Consider the following 8,966-nt stretch of genomic DNA (forward strand, 5'->3'; position numbering starts at 1 on the left):
CTTTGAAATCAGGGGCCACAATATTCTGCTCATTCTTAACCCTAGCATACCTTTCAAATTTTTTGACCATACAATATCTTGCCCCACTTATTGGTTCTTTCAACAGATCAAAGAAGTAGAAATGAAGAATGAGTGATTAACAGATGACCAGGTCTCTTCTCTAGCTTCCCCTTCAGTGATCTTGCAAACAAACTGTGTGAACAAGATGGCATCTAAAGAAAGATCACAAGGGACTTCCTTGGCAGTTCAGCAGCTAAGATACATGCTTCCACTGTGAGGAGTGTGAGTTCGATCCCTGGTCAGGGAGCTAAGGTCCTGCATGCTGCCTGGTGCAGTCAACAACAGGAAAAGAAATAAAAGTGGAAAAAAATAAAGATCACAAGAAGTCAACAAGCCTGCACCCAGTGGGGGAAAGTGAGAATTCTGACCCCCATCTCAATGATTATTTAGGATTACTTCTCTTTTTCCCTTAAAAACTTTCATGGCCAAGCAGAGTCTTGGGAAATGGTTTTTGGGAGACATTGGGTCCATCTCCCCAGATTAGTGGCATTCTGATTAAAAGCAACATTCCTTTCTACCAACTGCTTCTTGGGTATTGATTTTCCAGTAGCCGGAGGTTTGGTAACACTCACCATGTAGATAGTGAGTGTAGTTTCTGAGGTGTGTAGGATTCCAATCAATGGGAAAATTTAATACCACCCTCTGGTGCCTCCTGTTGGTTACACAGAGAATTGGCTGAAGGGAAATGAAATTGGCAACACTATGAGATACAAGTTTTGCTAGCTGGGCTGCAGCATTCCTGCCCAGAGAAGTCTGGGTCACAACAGTCTCCACCTGCAAGAAAGGTATTCAGTGGCCATTCCCTAATGGGCAGCTCTGAGTTCCCTGTGCTGGAGGCCAGGGAGGTGTGCTGATGCCTCTGTACGTTAGGATGTCAGGCTTCAGGGTACAATGGGGATAGCTGTGAACTTCGGTGCATGATGAGTTGTAACAATATCCCCCTTTCTTCCCTGGATGGCTAATCCTCACGGATAGCTCGAAACATAATGGCTTCACCAGCATCTCTATTTCTTTCATAATCTGCTGTTCTGGATTTTAAGCACTACATGCACCTTTTTAAAACTTTATGTTGCATGTGGCTAAAATAGGGAGGAGAGTTTAAGGCTCTTGGGTGAAAGGAGAAATGGGAAGAGATGAATGCATCATGCATAGTTTCAGTGGTGGGCATTCTACTTTCAATGAGGAGCAAAAGATTTCCATTTCCACTCTAGGTATACTAAATTACTGAATTTTCATAAAACTTGTTGGCTATTTTTTCTCTACTTCTTCCAGTGATGGAAATGAAGTCTTAGAAAAGTACTATTAACCTGGTCAAGAGCACATAATCTGGACTTCCCTAGTGATGCAGTGGCTGGGAATCTACCCGCCAGTGCAGGGGACTCAGGTTTGATCCCTGGCCTGGGAAGATCCCATGTGCCGCGGAGCAACTAAGCCGGTGCGCCACAGCTGCTGAGCCCATGCTGTACAGCCTGTGAGCCGCAACTACTGAGCCCGCGTGCTGCAACTGAAGCCTGCACGCACGCCTGGAGCCTGTCCTCCACAGCAAGAGCAGCCATCACAACAAGAAGCCCCCACCCCTGCTCGCCGCAACTAGAGAAAGCCCACGTGCAGAAACAAAGACCCAGCACAAGCAAAAAGGTGGGGGAAGGGGGCGGGGAGAGAGAGAGCACATAATCTGAGTAAGAAAGAGCTAGGCCTCCAACCTCTACCCAGAGACACCATAGGTTAGTATCTTACTCTCGTTCTGCCATCCAAAACCCTTCACCTATTACCCACCCCACCCCCAACTGGGGCAGTTGGGGTCTGGTGCTCTGACAGTTATTCCTAAGTAGTCACCAGCTGTCTCCTCCAACTTTCATTTTGAAGGAGGAGGCAGGTCCTGTTCATCTGCCAACTTCTTTATTCCTTAGAACTGATGGATCCTGGGATTCCAGTTCAAACTTCAGTTTGGAGAACTCTGAGCCCAATGAACCATGTCATAACCACATCAGGTTTTCTTCTTTCTTTTTCTTTTGTTTTTTCCCTTAGCCAAATAGAGGCTGAATGGATGGGCTCTTGGCAACCTCATCGTTTCTATTGTGTTCTCATCATTATTTAAACAAATGGTATTCACTGGGGTCCAAGTCAGAAGAAGGACACAGAGGAGGCTTTTTATCAGTCAGCTGGACTGCTCTTTGCTTTTCCCAAGTCTTTTGTGTTCCCCGAGGGTCCTCAAGTGTGGAGAGGCTCACAAAGGAACTAAAATGGACACAGCCTTTGTCTCAGAAGGGATAGCCAGTTAGTCCCCTCTGCCCCTCTGCAGATGTCTTGATCCTTTTGATAAAACAGCACTTTTTTGCTTAAGGCACTTACATATGCTGTTAAGGCACTAGGGACCGCAGAAGTGGAAAGAGTCATGTGCAGGTTTTTTACAAGGTACCAAGAATCAATTTAGGCACTAGGACGTACACAGCACAGAAAAGTGTTGAAAGATGCTGGGCTCTGCAGAGAATATGCCGTTGTTCCAATAATTATAAAAGTGACCTCGAAAATGCTTTCACCTAGCGAGACTTAGATCCCTCATATGTAAATGGGAGCAATTATTACAGGTATTTCACAGCTTTAACCAGAGAATTAAGTGAAATACCGCATGCAGTATGTTTATTGGAACATTTTGTGCTCTTCTTATACTCTCACTTTTATAATTACAGCTGAGGATAGATTTATGGAGGGAGGTGGCCTTGGGTCCTGGAAAGGAGAAAAATTATAGAATGTTTCAGGCCCAAGTCCAGGGAGTCATGACATTTGGAGAATAAAGGCATCTGCGATTTCTCTTTTCACTCTAGGGTATACAGTTAGTGAAATATTTTACAAATCTGAAAAGTTTCAAGTAAACTACACTAGTTTAACACATTGATGCTTGAACTTATTTCCCATACCACATTTCCCATAAATAATAGTCCAGGAATATTTTTCCTTTGTTACCTCCTTGAATCCTATAAAAATGGGTACTTTGGTTAAATATATTTGAAAAAAATCAGTGTATTTGAAAATTCATAATGATGTTAGGATACAGTCTCTGACCAGGCCTGTATGAAAAGAACATAATTTAGCACTGGCCAAATTAATCTGAATATGAAGCATTGCTGTCTCTACTGCTGCTGCTGTTCTTGGGAGTGAGGGAGCAGAAGGGTGCATATAACCACACCTTGGAGAGTGGAGGTCCATGGGACTTGGTCTGGAAGCTCCCCAGATTATTCCCAAGAGTGGATCTGACGTTAAGCTGTCTCACTCAGATGTGTGCTATCAGTTCAAGTGCTTGCATGCAGAGTGTCTAGTGTCATCAAAAAATGTTCTTTGCCACAATGATAGTGACACTAGGCATTGTTCAAAAATAATGGCTCTAGAGGGGGAGAATGAGGGGAAGACAGAGTTAAGGAGTTTGGGGTGGACATGTACACACTGCTGCTGCTGCTGCTAAGTCGCTTCGGTTGTGTCCGACTCTGTGCGACCCCAGAGACGGCAGCCCACCAGGCTCCCCAGTCCCTGGGATTCTCCAGGCAAGAACACTGGAGTGGGTTGCCATTGCCTTCTCCGATGTACACAGTATTACATTTAAAATGGATAACCAACAAGGTCCTACTGCATAGCACAGGGAACCCTGCTTACTGTTATGTGACAGCCTGGATGGGAGGGGAGTTTAGGGGAGAATGGATACATGTATGGCTGAGTCCCTTTGCTGTCCACCTGAAACTATCAGAGCATTCTTAGTTGGTTATTGTTGTTTAGTCACTCAGTCGTCTCCGACTCTCTTGCAGCCCCATGGACTATAGCCCTCCAGGCTCCTCTGTCCATTGGATTTCCCAGGCAAGAGTACCAGAGTGGGTTGCTGTTTCTTTTCCTAAGGGATTGCCTCGACTGAGGGACTGGATCCATATTTCCTGCATTGGCAGGTGATATTCTTTACCACTGAGCCACCAGGGAAGCCCATAGTTAGCTAAACCCCAATATAAAATAAAAAGTTAGAACAATTTTTTGAAACCCACCTACTAACTTTTGAACCTATTCCTTTCCTATGTTTTTCCAGTTGAAGCAGCAGTTGATCAAGCTGAAGGATTATTTTAGGTACTGAGCAAGTGTATATCTTCTAAGTAGATTTTTGAGCAAATTTAAAAATGGATTTGTTACATGTCAGAAAGCCAAGGCTCTACAAACTATGATGAGAATTTATATGCATTTTACTATAAATTTGATAATTTAGGAGATAAACCACAGGCTTGCATGCTGGTTTAGAGAAAGAATGCCAAGACAGGCTGAGTGCATTGAGAACTATATTGTGCAATTCTAGGGAACAATATTGGAGAAGGCAATGGCACCCCACTCCAGTACTCTTGCCTGGAAAATCCCATGGACAGAGGAGCCTGGTGGGCTGCAGTCCATGGGGTCGCTAAAAGTCGGACACAACTGAGAGACTTCACTTTCACTTTTCACTTTCATGCACTGGAGAAGGAAATGGCAACCCACTCCAGTGTTCTTGCCTGGAGAATCCCAGGGACGGGGGAGCCAGGTGGGCTGCCGTCTATGAGGTCGCACAGAGTCAGACACGACTGAAGCGACTAAGTGGCAGCAGCAGGGAACAATGGTCTATGGTAGGAAGGCTGCATAATTTAAAAACCTAAGTATTTTGCTCTTTACTAAATTGGCAAAAGTCAAATCAATAAAATATATATCAAAATGAAAAGTAAAATAAAATAGTGGCTCTAAAGGGCAGTAAATCTGAAGACTTGAGCTGAGAAGTCTTTGCAGGTTGAACCAGGCAATCTTATCTCAGGAGGAAATACTTTATCATGATGTTGGGACCTGGTAGCAAAGTTTGTGAAGTGAAGTGAAGTCGCTCAGTCCTGTCCGACTCTTTGCGACCCCATGGGCTGTAGCCTACCAGGCTTCTCCCTCCATGGGATTCTCCAGGCAAGAGTACTGGAGTGGGTTGCCATTTCCTTCTCCAGGGTAGCCTACCAGGCTTCTCCCTCTATGGGATTCTCCAGGCAAGAGTACTGGAATGAGTTGCCATTTCCTTTTCCAGGGGATCTTCCCAACCCAGGGATTGAACCCGGATCTCTGGCATTCCAGGCAGACGCTTTAACTTCTGAGCCACCTTTGTTCAGTTCAGTTCAGTTCAGTTCAGAAGCTCAGTTGTGTCTGACTCTTTGCGACCCCATGAATTGCAGCACGCCAGGCCTCCCTGTCCATCACCAACTCCCGGAGCTCAATCAGATTCATGTCCATTGAATCAGTGATGCCATCTAGCCATCTCATCCTCTGTGGTCCCCTTCTCCTCCTGCCCCTAATCCCTCCCAGCATCAGAGTCTTTTCCAATGAGTCAACTCTTCGCATGAGGTGGCCAAAGTACTGGAGTTTCAGCCTTAGCATCATTCCTTCCAAAGAAATCCCTTTGAGTGGCTCTTAATTAGCTGAGTTTCCAAGGTGTTTTAATTATCAAATTGTTTCTAAAACCATTTAAAACTTATAAAAACTTTACTTACCCCAACACTTTCCTACTGTAGTATGCAGAGTATATGAAAGGTCAAGGCATTAGGTAGCACTGAGAATGTAGGGGAATATGTGTTAGATGCTGGAAAAGATGAGAGGCAGGGGAGGAAGACATAAAGAAAGCATGACGAAGCTATGTTCTCTCAATTTGCATATATGTATGCAATATAGAGATTAATATTATTTTATAATGAATTGGTAACCATATTTTTAGATTATCTAGATATATGATTTATTTTGGGGGGGGAGTAGGAAAACTAAATATAACTGATGAAAATTTCAGTTTTCTTTTATGTATTTACAGCTACATAACTGTAGCCTAAATTTTGCTGTGACTAAGATTTTGTGAATTACATAGCATTTCATAGGTTGCTGGCACTACATCATGAGAATGTCCTAATTCTGAGCTTTTTGGTTCTGAGTCCACCCACTGAGTCTAATACACTGTGTTTTTGGAAAATCTCTTTACCCTAAGTATTCTTTAGTTTCTTCTTATGTAAACTGAAAATAGTAACAGTGCTTCTGGATGTTTATGAAGTATATTTTTAATAATATACTGAAGTCATCCCTAAAAACCTCTCCATATATTGACATTGGTTCCACAACAATATTTTCATGGGTATACAGTAGAATAAGAAAAAAAGATCACTGTGGTGAGTGCTATTAAAATTTTGTACATTTTTTTTAAAATGGAGATAAATTCTTTCTATACTTTTGGTTTAAAATTTTCTTTATTTTACAAAATACCTTTTTGAGGTTTCTTCAGTCCCCCGCTCACCCCCCTCCCCCACATCATTTCACTAGTAGATAAAATCTCAAAGTTCCAGGATTGGTGAGCTGAAAATGCAGAAACACTGGTTACAACTGACACCTATGAGTCAGTGTACAAATGAAGTGTGCTATTGTATGAAGTTATCCCTGTGCCTCGCAGTAGAGAGAAAGAGAGATCTTCAGATACAACATTTTTGGGTGAGTCCTTCCAAAGCACAGTGTTTTTGTCAATGGGAAAAAGCTGAAAGCCTTCCCACTAAAATCTGTAATAAGACAAGGATGCCCACTCTCACCACTTTCATTCAACATAATATTAAAAATCCTAGCCACAGCAATCACACAAGTAAAAGAAATAAAAGGTATCAAATTTGGAAGAGAAGAGTTAAATTTTCCGCAGATGACATGATACTATGTACAGAAAACTCTAGAGACTCCACACAAAAATTACTTGAGGGACTTCCCTGGCGGTTCAGTGGTTAAGACTCCACACTCCCAAAGCAGGGGGCCTGGGTTTGATCTCTGGTCAGGGAACTAGACTTCCACATGCGAGAACTAAGAGTTAGCATGCTGCAACTAAAGATCCTGTGTGCTGCAATGAAGATCAAAGATTCACGTACCGCAACTAAGACCTGGTGTGGCCAAGTCAATAAATAATAAATACTTTAATTAAAAAACTACCAGAGCTGACAAATTCAGCAAGGTAGCAGGATACAATATTAACATACATAAATTGGTTTTATTTCTTTATGCTAACAATGAAATATCAGAAAAAGAAAGTTAAAAAAACAATTTTAAAATAAGTTTTAAAATCACATAAAAAATACTAAGGAGTAAATTTGAGGTGAAAGACTTATATACTGAGAACTATTAAATATTGATAAAGGAAACTGAAGGTGATTCAAATAAATGGAAAAATATCTGGTCCTCTTGGACTAGAAGAATTAATATTGTTAAAATTGCCATACGACCCAAAGCAATCTACAGATTTGATGCAGTCATTATCAAATTACCCATGACACTGTCCACAGAACTAGAACAAAGGATCATAAAATTTATATGGAAGCATAAGTGACCAGAATTGCCAAAGCAACCCTGAGGAAAAAGAACAGACCATACTTCAAGCTGCAGTAATCAAAACAGTATGATATTGGCATAAAAACAGATATATAGATCAACTGAACAGAATAGAGAGCCCAGAAATAACCCTACACACTTAAGAGTCAATAAATCTTCAACAAAGAAGGGAAGACTATACAATAGAGAAAGGGCAGTTTCTTCAGCAAGAGCTACTGTAAAAGCTGGATAGCCACATATAAATCAATGACGTTAGAACACACCCTCTTGCCATACACAAAAATAAGTTCAAAATGGCTTAAAGACTTAAATATAAGACAGGACACCATGAAACTCCTAGAAGGGAATACAGGCAAGACATTCTCTGACATAAACTGTACCAATGTTTTCTTAGGTCATCTCCTAAGGCAATAGAAAAGCAAAAATAAACAAATGGGACCTAATCAAAACAAGTTTTTGCATAGCAAAGGAAACCATAAACAAAACAAAAAGAGAACCTATGGACTGGGAGAAAACATTTGCAAATGATGCAATGAACAAGAGCTTTATTTCCAAAATAATCAAACAACTCATATAACTCAACAACAAAAAAACAAATATACCAATCAAAAAAAGGGCAGAAGACCTAAGTAGATGTTTCTCCAAAGAAGACATAGAGCAGGCCAACAGGCATAAGAAGAGATGCTCAACATTGCTAATCATCACTGCACGCTAAATCACTTCAATCATGTCCAACTCTTTGTGACACTATGGACTGTAGCCCTCCAGGCTCCTCTGTCCATAGCATTCTCCAGGCAAGAATACTGAAATGGGTTGCCATGCTCTCCTCCAGGGGACCTTCCCCACCCAAGGATCAAACCTGCATCTCTTGTATCTCCTGCATTGGTAGGTGGGTTCTGTGCCACTAGCATTCAGTTCAGTTCAGTCGCTCAGTCGTGTCCAACTCTTTGTGACCCCATGACCTGTAGCACACCAGGCCTCCCTGTCCATCACCAACTCCCAGAGTCCACTCATACCCATGTCCATCGAGTCAGTGATGCCATCCAACCATCTCATCCTCTGTTGTCCCCTCTCCTCCTGCCCTCAATCTTTCCCAGCATCAGGGTCTTTTCCAATGAGTCAGCTCTTTGCATCAGGTGGCCAAAGTACTGGAGTTTCAGCTTCAACATCAGTCCTTCCAATGAACACCCAGGACTGATCTCCTTTAGGATGAACTGGTTGGATCTCCTTGCGGTCCAGGGGACTCTCAAGAGTCTTCTCCAACACCACAGTTCAAAAGCATCAATTCTTCAGTGCTCAGCTTTCTTTATAGTCCAACTCTTATATCCATACATGACCACTGGAAAAATCATAGCCTTGACTAGACGGACCTTTGTTGGCAAAGTAATGTCTCTGCTTTTTAATATGCTGTCTAGGTTGGTTATACTTTTCCTTCCAAGGAGTAAGCGTCTTTTAATTTCATGGCTGCAATCACCATCTGCAGTGATTTTGGAGCCCAGAAAAATAAAGCCAGTCACTGTTTCCATTGTTTC

The sequence above is a fragment of the Budorcas taxicolor genome, chromosome 7, assembly GCF_023091745.1.
Source record: "Budorcas taxicolor isolate Tak-1 chromosome 7, Takin1.1, whole genome shotgun sequence".
NCBI lineage: Eukaryota > Metazoa > Chordata > Mammalia > Artiodactyla > Bovidae > Budorcas > Budorcas taxicolor.